This window comes from Bos mutus, chromosome 11, assembly GCF_027580195.1.
Source record: "Bos mutus isolate GX-2022 chromosome 11, NWIPB_WYAK_1.1, whole genome shotgun sequence".
In the NCBI taxonomy this organism is placed as follows: domain Eukaryota; kingdom Metazoa; phylum Chordata; class Mammalia; order Artiodactyla; family Bovidae; genus Bos; species Bos mutus.
Window position 1 is genome coordinate 60,579,295 of NC_091627.1, and position 12,181 is coordinate 60,591,475.

At 41.4% G+C, this 12,181-nt stretch overlaps 1 pseudogene; it reads right to left on the reverse strand.

Annotated features, from left to right (window-relative positions):
* Positions 1–9,520: 9,520 nt before the first annotated feature.
* LOC102280083 (tubulin alpha-1B chain pseudogene) lies at positions 9,521–10,758 on the reverse strand (annotated as a pseudogene).
* Between the last annotated feature and the right edge of the window lie 1,423 nt (positions 10,759–12,181).

Genomic DNA, 12,181 nt, shown 5'->3' on the forward strand with positions numbered 1-12,181 from the left:
CTAATGTGTTGGTGGATTCTGTTCATTAGAATTTTGTTGAGGATTTTTGCACCCATATTCATCAGTGATATGGCCTATAGTTTTCTTTTTTTGGTGATATCTTTGTCTGGTTTTGGTATCAGGGTGATGATGGTGGCCTCGTAGAACAGGTTTGGGAGTTTTCCTTCCTCTGCAAATTTTTGAAACAATTTAAGCAGGATAGGCGTGAGCTCTTCTCTGGGTTTTGATAAAATTCGACTGTGAAGCCATCTGGCCCTGGGCTTTTTTTTGTTGGGAGATTTTGATCAGCTTCTATTTCAGTGCTTGTGATTGATCTGTTCATATTTTCTATTTCTTCCTGGTTCAGTTTTGGAAGGTTGTGCTTTTCTAAGAATTTGTCTGTTTCTTCAAGGTTGTCCATTTTATTGGCATATAGCTCATAGTACTCTCTTATGATCATTTGTATTTCTGCATTGTCTGTTGTAGTTTCTTTTTCATTTCTAATTTTATTGCTTTCAGTTTTCTCCCTTTTTCTTTTAATGAGTCTGGCTAATGGTTTGTCTATTTTATCTCCTCAAAGAACAAGCTTTGAGTTTCATTGATCTTTGCTATTTTTTCCTTCATCTCTTTTATATGTATTTCTGCTCTGATTGTTATGATTTCTTTCCTTCTACTAAATTTGGGTTTTTTATTCCTCTTTTTCTAGTTGCTTTCAGTGTCTAGTGAATTTTTACCATGCTTCTTCATGTGCTGCATGTTTCTTTGTCTTTTCATTTTGTTTAATTACTATGTTTGGAGTCTCCTTTCTGCAGACTGCAAGGTCCCAGTTCATCTTACGTGTGGAGTCTCCCCCTAGTGTGTGCAGTTGGACCAATGCTTTGTGAAAGTTTCTTCATGAGGGGACTGGTTCCTGTGTTCTGGTGGATGGAACTGGATCTTGTCTCTCTAAGGGGCAGTACCATGCCCAGTGGTGTGTTATGGGGTGTCTGTGAGCTTGGTATGACTTTGGGCAGCCTGACTGTTAATGGGTAGGATTGTGTTCCTGTTTCTGCTAGTTGTTTGTTGTGTGATGTCCAGCATTGAAGCTTGCCGGCCTTTATATGCTGCCAGGTCTTAGTGTTAAGATGGAGGCCTTTGGGAGAGCTCTCACTGGTTAATATTCCTTTGGTTTAGGGGTTCACTGATGATCCAACATATTGGATTCAGGTCTCTCACTTTGGAGGTTCAGGCCCAACCCCTTGCTGAGCACCAAACCTCCACAAGTCACATGGTACAGAATTGTAAAAGAGAGAGAGAGAGAGAAAAAAATGAAAACCAACCTTGAAAAAAATTAACAGGCAGACAAACCCCCAAGTTAAACCATAAAACAATATTAATTAGACAGGAACACACAAAGAAACTCAAACTCACACTCAGAAAAGAAAGAAAGAAAGAAAGAATAAAGAGAAGAACCAAAAAAAGAAGAGAACAATCAAATCAATAAACAAATTCATAAATGAAAACAAGCACTAAAAACTTGAGTAGCAAAAATACAAAGCCAAAACATGGGAAAATACATTATAATGAAAATGTTTTGTAAAAATAGGAAGGAAATAAAATAAATGTATTTAAAAATAAAACATAAAAAGAAGAAAAGGCAAGCAAAAAGATAAAAATTAAATGATTATTAAAAAGGAATAAAAATAGAACAAAACAAAAACAGAAAAAACTATATATAGATAAACAGAGAGGTACTAAGAAGAATATTATCCTGTGACATTAGTTGTCCTTACCACACATTTTGCTCCAGTCAAAGCGCCTACTCAGAAAGTCCTCCAATATTTCTCAGAAGGTCTCTGGGCCTGCTCTGGGCACTGTGGAGTCAGCTCCTACTCAGATATGCCCTAACTGAAGCTTGTTCTTGCTTCCAAAGTCCACAATTGCCCCCAGGGTCCACAATCTCAAGCTAATTGTAAGGTTTAAATCCAAAGCACCTGCTTCTGCAGGAGTGAATTCTTTCGTTTCCTTTATTCACACGGCTCCCGTGTTCTTCTTTGGTACTGGTCCTGCCTCTGCTTGCAGGCTGCTCTCCAGCATCTGTTCTCTGCCCAGAAAAGAGGGAGTGATCAGATCAGTCGCTCAGTCATGTCCAACTCTTTGTGACCCCATGAATCGCAGCACGCCAGGCCTCCCTGTCCATCACCAACTCCCGGAGTTCACTCAGACTCACGTCCATCGAGTCAGTGATGCCATCCAGCCATCTCATCCTCTGTTGTCCCCTTCTCCTCCTGCCCCCAATCCCTCCCAGCATCAGAGTCTTTTCCAATGAGTCAGCTCTTCGCATGAGGTGGCCAAAGTACTGGAGTTTCAGCTTTAGTGTCATTCCTTCCAAAGAAATCCCAGGGCTGATCTCCTTCAGAATGGACTGGTTGGATCTCCTTGCAGTCCAAGGGACTCTCAAGAGTCTTCTCCAACACCACAGTTCAAAAGCATCAGTTCTTCGGTGCTCAGCCTTCTTCACAGTCCAACTCTCACATCCATACATGGCCACAGGAAAAACCATAGCCTTGACTAGATGAACCTTTGTTGGCAAAGTAATGTCTCTGCTGTTGAATATGTTATCTAGGTTGGTCATAACTTTCCTTCCAAGGACTAAGCGTCTTTTAATTTCATGGCTGCAGTCACCATCTGCAGTGATTTTGGAGCCCAAACAAATAAAGTCTGACACTGTTTCCACTGTTTCCCCATCTATTTGCCATGAAGTGATGGGACTGGATGCCATGATCTTCATTTTCTGAATGTTGAGCTTTAAGCCAACTTTTTCACTCTCCATTTTCACTTTCATCAAGGGGCTTTTGAGTTCCTCTTCACTTTCTGCCATAAGGGTGGTGTCATCTGCATATCTGAGGTTATTGATATTTCTCCTGGCAATCTTGATTCCAGCTTGTGTTTCTTCCAGTCCAGCGTTTCTCATGACGTACTCTGCATAGAAGTTAAATAAACAGGGTGACAATATACAGCCTTGGCGAACTCCTTTTCCTATTTGGAACCAGTCTGTTGTTCCATGTCCAGTTCTAACTGTTGCTTCCTGACCCGCATACAAATTTCTCAAGAGGCAGGTCAGGTGGTCTAGTATTCCCATCTCTTTCAGAATTTTCCACAGTTTATTGTGATCCACACAGTCAAACGCTTTGGCATAGTCAATAAAGCAGAAATAGATGTTTTTCTGGAACTCTCTTGCTTTTTCCATGATCCAGCAGATGTTAACAATTTGATCTCTGGTTCCTCTGCCTTTTCTAAAACCAGCTTGAATATCACGAAGTTCACGGTTCACGTATTGCTGAAGCCTGGCTTGGAGAATTTTGAGTATTACTTTACTAGCGTGTGAGATGAGTGCAATTGTGCGGTAGTTTGAGCATTCTTTGGCACTGCCTTTCTTTGGGATTGGAATGAAAACTGACCGTTTCCAGTCCTGTGGCCACTGCTGAGTTTTCCAAATTTGCTGGCATATTGAGTGCAGCACTTTCACAGCATCATCTTTCAGGATTTGAAATAGCTCAACTGGAATTCCATCACACCTCCACTAGCTTTGTTCGTAGTGATGCTTTCTAAAGCCCTCTTGACTTCACATTCCAGGATGTCTGGCTCTAGGTCAGTGATCACACCATCGTGATTATCTGGGTCGTGAAGATCTTTTTTGTATAGTTCTTCTGTGTATTCTTGCCATCTCTTCTTAATATCTTCTGCTTCTGTTAGGTCCATACCATTTCTGTCCTTTATTGAGCCCATCTTTGCATGAAATGTTCCTTTGGTATCTCTGATTTTCTTGAAGAGATCTCTAGTCTTTCCCATTCTGTTGTTTTCCTCTATTTCTTTGCATTGATCGCTAAAGAAGGTTTTCTTATCTCTTCTTGCTATTCTTTGGAACTCTGCATTCAGATGTTTATATCTTTCCTTTTCTCCTTTGCTTTTCGCTTCTCTTCTTTTCACAGCTACTTGTAAGGCCTCCCCAGACAGCCATTTTGCTTTTTTGCATTTCTTTTCCATGGGGATGGTCTTGATCCCTGTCTCCTGTACAATGTCACGAACCTCATTCCATAGTTCATCAGGCGCTCTATCTATCAGATCTAGGCCCTTAAATCTATTTCTCACTTCCACTGTATAATCATAAGGGATTTGATTTAGGTCATACCTGAATGGTCTAGTGGTTTTCCCTACTTTCTTCAATTTAAGTCTGAATTTGGCAATAAGGGGTTCATGGTCTGAGCCACAGTCAGCTCCTGGTCTTGTTTTTGCTGACTGTATAGAGCTTCTCCATCTTTGGCTGCAAAGAATATAATCAATCTGATTTCGGTGTTGACCATCTGGTGATGTCCATGTGTAGAGTCTTCTCTTGTGTTGTTGGAGAAGGGTGTTAGTTATGACCAGTGCATTTTCTTGGCAAAACTCTATTAGCCTTTGCCCTGCTTCATTCTGTACTCCAAGGCCAAATTTGCCTGTTACTCCAGGTGTTTCTTGACTTCCTACTTTTGCATTCCAGTCCCCTGTAATGAAAAGGACATCTTTTTTGGGTGTTAGCTCTAAAAGGTCTTGTAGGTCTTCATAGAACCGTTCAACTTCAGCTTCTTCAGCATTACTGGTTGGGGCATAGACTTGGATTACTGTGATATTGAATGGTTTGCCTTGGAAACGAACAGAGATCATTCTGTCGTTTTTGAGATTGCATCCAAGTACTGCATTTCAGACTCTTTTGTTGACCATGATGGCCACTCCATTTCTTCTGAGGGATTCGTGCCCACAGTAGTAGATATAATGGTCATCTGAGTTAAATTCACCCATTCCAGTCCATTTCAGTTCGCTGATTCCTAGAATGTCAACATCCACTCTTGCCATCTCTTGTTTGACCGCTTCCAATTTGCCTTGATTCATGGACCTGACATTCCAGGTTCCTATGCAATATTGCTCTTTACAGCATCGGACCTTGCTTCTATCTCCAGTCACACCCACAGCTGGGTATTCTTTTTGCTTTGGCTCCATCCCTTCATTCTTTCTGGAGTTATTTCTCCACTGATCTCCAGTAGCATATTGGGTACCTACTGACCTCGGGAGTTTCTCTTTCAGTATCCTATCATTTTGCCTTTTCATACTGTTCATGGGGTTCTCAAAGCAAGAATACTGAAGTGGTTTGCCATTCCCTTCTCCAGTGGACCACATTCTGTCAGATCTCTCCACCATGACCCACCCGTCTTGGGTTGCCCCACGGGCATGGCTTAGTTTCATTGAGTTAGACAAGGCTGTGGTCCTAGTGTGATTAGATTGACTAGTTTTCTGTGAGTATGGTTTCAGTGTGTTTGCCCTCTGATCCCCTCTTGCAACACCTACCGTCTTACTTGGGTTTCTCTTACCTTGGGCGCCCAAGAGGGAGTGAAGGTCCAGGCTTATTAAGGCTTATCTGTTCAGTCAGACTCGGGAGAGGGAGGGGTATGGCAGCCACAATTGGAATGTGCAAGGAGTGCCTGGAGGAGTAGAGACCTGCCACATGTTGCTAAGGTCTGAGGCAGGTCATGAGCTCTCCCAGAGGAATTAGCCCTAGGTCACGATCCCTAGAAAGAGGCAAGCTGCATAGGCTCACAGGAAGTTGTGTTTAGTGATATGTACCTGCTCACAGGTTGGCAGTCACTGAAGCCACCGTCACACCCACCTCTGGGGTCACAGACCCCAGCCTTGTCTCATCCACACTTCTGGCACTCATGACAGCCTTGGCAATAGCAGGTCGACAGGTGTGCCAGCCTCTGGGTTTGGAGACCACAGCCAGCTCATCCCACCTATGGCACTTGTGAAGGCAGGATCCTACAATCTGGGAACACTTAGAGTTACAGGATCCAAGGAGTTAGTCCCCATAACAATAATCTCTTGCCTCTCTGCAGGCCCAGAATTTTCCCTGGAACCCCTCAGCTTTGTCATATTAGTCCCTCGGAGTTTCTTCACAGCAGTCAACCTCAGGCTTCTCCCTGGGGTCCAACCCCCAAAGCCTGAGCCTCAGCACCCAGGGCCAGTTTTACAGCAATGGACCTACACACAGCTTCTTGGTTGTGAGTTGCTAGTCAGCACTGATCTGTCTGTCAAAGTCTCTCCTCTTTGTCTTCCACACACTTGTAGCTGCACTTCCCCCCTGAAGTTCTGAAATTTCCCCTGGTCCTTGCCTGTGAGAAGGTTTCTAAGTGTGCAGAAACTTTTCCTCCTTCAGAACTCCCTCCCCAAGGTGAAGGATCCAAAGGACGCAACTTCAGCAAATGGAGTAAATTATTATAAGAGCCTTTTCTGTTGCCTCTTATTTACATTGTCTTGTACAAAAGCTTTATCAACTGTGTAGAAAAATTTGACAAAAGCAGATAAGAAAGAAGCTAAAGGGTAAACAAACGCATTTAAAATTTTTATTTATTTTTAATTGAAGGATAATTGTCTTACAATATTGTGTTGATTTCTGCCATTCATCAACATTAATTAGCCATATGTATATATATGTCCCCTCCCTCTTGAAACTTCTTCCCATCTCCCACCCCATCCCAACTCTCTAGTTTGTCACAAAGCACGGTTTGAGTTTCCTGCATCATACAGCAAATTCCCACTGTCTGTTTTACATATGGTGATGTGCATGTTTCCACGTTACTCTCTCAAGTCATCCCACCCTCTCCTTCCCCCATCATGTCCACAAGTCTGTTTTCTGTGCCTGCATCTCCACTGCTGCCCTTTAAAAGGTTCATCAGTACCATCTTTCTAGATTCCATATATGTGCATTAATATATTTGCTTTTCTTTTTCTGATTTACTTCATTCTGTATAATAGGCTCTAGGTTTAGCCACCTCATTAGAATTGACTCAAGTGTATTCCTTTTCATGGCTGAGAAATATTCCATTGTATATATATACCACAGCTTGGTTATGCATTCATCTGTCAAAGGACATCTGGGTTGCTTCTATGTCCTAGCTTTTGTTAACAGTGCTGCAATTAACATTGGAGTACATGTGTTTTTTTCAATCATGGTTTTCTCAGGGAATATGCCCACTAGTAGGACTGTTGGGTCATTTGGTCATTTTATTCCTAGGTTTTTAAAAGAATCTTCATACTGTCCTCTAATACTTTGACCACTTGATATAAAGAGCTGACTCACTGGAAAAGACCCTGATGCTGGGAAAGATTGAAGGCAAGATGAGAAGGGGATGTCAGAGAATGGGAAGGCTGGATGGCATCACTGACTCAATGGATATGAGTTTGAGCAAACTCTGGGAAATAGTGAAGGACAGGGAAACCTGGCATGCTGAAGTCCTTGGGTTTGCAAAGAATAAGACACAATTTAGTGACTGAACAACAAACAGTACTGTTCTCCATGGTGGCTGTATCTATTTACATTCCCACCAGCAGTGCAAGAGGGTTCCCTTTTCTCCCCACTGTCTCCAGCATTTATAGCTTTTAGATTTTTTGAGGATGGCCTTTCTGACCAGTGTGAGGTGATACATCATTGCAGTTTTGATTTGCATTTCTCTAATAATGAGCAATGTTGAGCATCTTTTCATGTATTTATTAACCATCTGTATGTCTTCCTTGGAGAAACGTCTGTTTAGGTCTTATGCTCACTTTTTGATTGGATTGTTTATTTTTCTGGTGTGGAGCTGCTTGTATATTTTGGAGATCAAGCCTTTGTCAGTTGTTTCAGTTGCTATTATTTCTCCCATTCTGATCTTGTCTTTTCACCTTGTTTATGTTTTCCTTTGCTCTGCAAAAGCTTTAAGTTTTATTAGATCCTGTGTATTTATTTTTGTTTTTATTGCCACTACTCTAGAAGATGGATCATTGAGTATCTTGTGATTTATGTCATACAGTGTTCTGCCTATGTTTTCCTCTAAGAGTTTCATAGTTTCTGGTCTAACATTTAGGTCTTTAATCCATTTTGAGTTTATTTTCATGTATGGTGGTTTCATGTTTGGTTATCACGTTTGTTTTCATGTATGGTATTCTAATTTCATCCTTTTGCACATAGCTGTCCAGTTTTCCCAGAACCATGTATTGAAGAGGTTGTCTTTTCCCCATGGTATATTCATGCCTTCTTTGTTGAAAGTAAAGTGTCCAGATATAATGCACGGGTTTATCTCTGGCATCTCTCTCTTGTTCCATTGATCTATATTTCTCTTTTGTGCCAGCACCATACTGTTTTGATGACTATAACTTTGTAATATAGTCTTGAGTCAAGAAGCTTGATTCCTCCTGCTCCATTCTTCTTTCTCATGATTGCTTTGGCTATTTGGGATCTTTTGTGTTTCCATATGAATTGTGAAAGTTTTTGTTCTAGTTCTGTGAAAAATGCAATTGGTAGTTTGATAGGGATTGCATTTAATCAGGAGAAGGCAATGGCAACCCACTCCAGTACTCTTGCCCTGGAAAATTCCATGGATGGAGGAGCCTGGTAGGCTGTAGTCCATGGGGTTGCACAGAGTCAGACATGACTGAGTGACTTCACTTTCACTTTTCACTTTCATGCATTGGAGAAGGAAATGGCAACCCACTCCAGTGTTCTTGCCTGGGGAATCCCAGGGACGGGGGAGCCTCGTGGGCTGCTGTCTATGGGGTCTCACAGAGTTGGACACAACTGAAGCGACTTAGCAGCAGCAGCAGCAGCATTTAATCTGTAGATTACTTTGTGTGGTATAGTCATTTTCACAATATTCATTCTTCCAGTCCTGAAACGTGGTATACTCTCCATCTTTTAATGTCATCTTTGATTTCTTAGACAAGAATATTTTGAAAACTTATACCAGAACATTCTCATGTGTCTCCTTGATTGGCAGTTGCTTCAGTTTTCTAAAAAGCTTGCTAGGATTGCTCTAGGCAGATATAGTTCATAAGCTTAAAAACATTCTTAGGAAGAAAAATCTTCACTAGTGCAAGTTGCCAATGTAATATATTAGTTTGTTAACATCCCTTATTGAACTATGATAAATATATATCAATCTGCTTACATGTGTCATTTTAAAAAGATTTTCTTAAAATTTTCCTGTAAGTCTACAATTCATTTTGCAGTTTTGTACATTAGCAACTTTAAGCATTAAGCTTAAAGCATTAAATCCTTTGGATTAAATTTTCTTAAATTAATCATAATATTTATTGAATCATTAAGTGACAATCTCTAATGGCAAGTCTAATACTACTGTAATTTTTGAAATTAAAACATTTTTATTTTTAGAAACATTTTGGGTTTACAAAAACTGAGCAGAAAGTACAGAATAGATTTATTTTAAATTGATGCCAGAATTTTTTTACCTTCTAAATTCTACTTATGATCAGCTTCATTGTCATTATCATCATTCTAATCATCAGATTGTCTTCATTCCTTTTTTTTTTTCTTTAAAATCTTTACGTTTGAGACAGAAGTGTTATAGGTACACATGGGAAAGCAATACATGATCACAGTTGAAAGTGAAGACAATCTAGTCAGAAAGTTTTTACACCTGTCAGCTAACGCTGAAGCTCTGATTACGATATGCTGCAGGGCTCAAAGAAATGGTAATTAGTATTCCTCTCCTTTCTCTCCCTTTCCTTCAACAGAATCCACACCAACCTCCTCATAATCCTTCTCAAGGGCAACCATGTCCTCACAGGTCTCAGAAAAATCTCCTTCCTCCATGCCCTCACCCACATACCAGTGAACAAGGGCATGCTTGGTATACATCAGGTCAACTTGTGGTCTAGGCAAGCCCAGACCTCGGTGATGGCTGTGGTGTTGTTCAGCATGCACACAGTTCACTGGACTTTGGTCAAATCTCCAGCAGGTACCACAGTGGGAAGCTAGTAATTAATGCCAACCTTGAAGTGGGGCACCAGGCCACGAACTGGATGATGCACTTGGTCTTGATGGTGATAATGGTGGTACAACATCTTTGGGAACCATGTCACCATAGTACAACAGGCAGCAGGCCATGTATTTACCATCACGAGGGTCACATTTCTCCATCTGGTTGGATGGCTCAAAGCAAGCATTGGTGATCTCTGCTACAGAAAGCTGTTCATGGTAGGCTTTCTCTGCAGAGATGACAGGGGTGTATGTGGCCAGAGGGAAGTGAATGTGGGGATAGAGCACCAGGTTGGTCTGGAACTCTGTCAGATCCACAGTCAGGGCTCCATCAGACCTCAGGGAAGCAGTGATTGGGGACACTATCTGGCTAATAGGCAGTTAAGATTCATGTAGGTTGGGTGCTCAATATCAAGGTTTCTACAGCAGGTGTCATAGATGGCCTCATTGTCTATCATGAAGGCAAAATCAGATGCTCCAGGATGGTGTGGTGGTGAGGATGGTGTTGTAGGGCTAAACTACAGTTGTGGAAACCTGGAGGGCTGGGTAAATAAATAATTCCAGCTTGGACTTTTTGCTATAATCAACAGAGAGATGTTCCATCAGCAGGGAGGCAAACTCAGAACCAGTTCCCCCACCAAAGCTGTGAAAACCAAGAAGCCCTGGAGACCTGTGCACTGGTCAGCCGATTTCCAAATTCGGTCCAAGACAAGATCAATGATCTCCTTTCCAATGGTATAGTGACCTCAGGCACAGTTACTGGCAGCATCTTCTTTATCTGTGATAAGCTGCTCAGGGTGGAGGAGCTGGAAGTAGGTGCCAGTGCGAACCTCATCAATAACTGTGGGTTCCAGGTCTGCAGACACTGCCCTGGGCACACGCTTGCCAGCACCTGTCTCACTGAAGAAGGTGTTGAAGGTGTCATCTTCTCCCCCAACAGTCTTGTCACTTGGCATCTGGCCATCAGGCTGGATGCTGTGTTCTAGGCAGTAGAGCTCCCAGCAGGCACTGCCTATCTGGACACCAGCCTGGCCAACGTGGAAGGAGATGCTCTAACATATGGTGGCTATAGGTCAGCAGGTGCAGGCAATACGAGTAGACACCAGGTCCCGGTTACCACCCCCGACAAGCTAAGAGTCAAGGTAAGTAATGCACCCTGTCTTCACTCTTTAGCTATGTATTCACTATTTAGCTAATTCTCCAGAAGTCTGATGGAAATTCTGAACTTGATTTTTTCCACCTTTTGATGTATAAAAGAATAGGCTAGTCAGGCACATTATCAGGACAAAATAAGAATCAAGACAATCTCTTATGAATGTTAATAAAGGTATACAGATGCTCAACTTTTGAAAAAATTCTTTTGTAAGTAAGTAAAAGCCAGAGGAGTTGACAGGCTCCCAGATACCGCTTAAGATCCTTGTTGTTTAGTCACAAAGTCACGTCTGATTCTTTTGCAGCCCCGTGGACTGCCAGGCTCTTTTGTCCATGGGACTTTCTAGGCCAGAATACTCAAGTGGATTGCCATTTCCTTCTCCAGAGGATCTTCCCAATCCAGGGATAGAACCCATGTCTCCTGCATTGCAGGCAGATTCTTTATCTGTGAGCCATCTGGGAAGGACAAGTTTATTGAAAGATGGATAGGAGTTTGTTTTGTGGAAAATATTAGAGTACATGCTGGAGAGGGTACAAAATAGGAAAAAAGAAGGAGTAAAATGAAAAAGACCTCAAGAGAAATGACATTTTTTTGATAAAATAATAAAAGGGAAATAAATTCTAATATTACTACTAACTCAAGTATTTTTAAACTTTCAGAAACAAGGGAAGGCTGTTGTTTCTGGGATGGATATCATTCTGGATTTGATAGACAATCTGAGACTCAGTAGTTCTAACATTAGAATGGAAAGTATACCTGTCACTGTGATCCTTCTGTTCTGCACACAGGAAAGCAGAAATGCTTAAAAAAATACAGAAACATAACTCTGCTAACAGCATTGATATCTACAGAAGAACAAATCATTTGATGTTACTTTCTTTATTAACTTACTCACATTGGCCAGTACTCCATCCTCATATAGGCTCAGACTGGAAGATGGTGGGGATTCAGTCATTAAGAGTTCATCAAGTAACATGCAAACAACAGTCCTTTCTTCTGGTTTCTACCTGTAAAAGATGCCTGGTTGTCCATAAAAATAATAATCAGCTTATGATTAAATGCATCCACATCTCTACATATATCCAAATAACAATTTTGCCTTTTCATACTGTTCATCAGGTTCCCAAGGCAAGAATACTGAAGTGGTGAAAAGCTGGCTTAAAACTCAACATTCAAAAAACAAAGATCATGGCATTTGGTCCCATCACTTCATGGCAAATAGATGG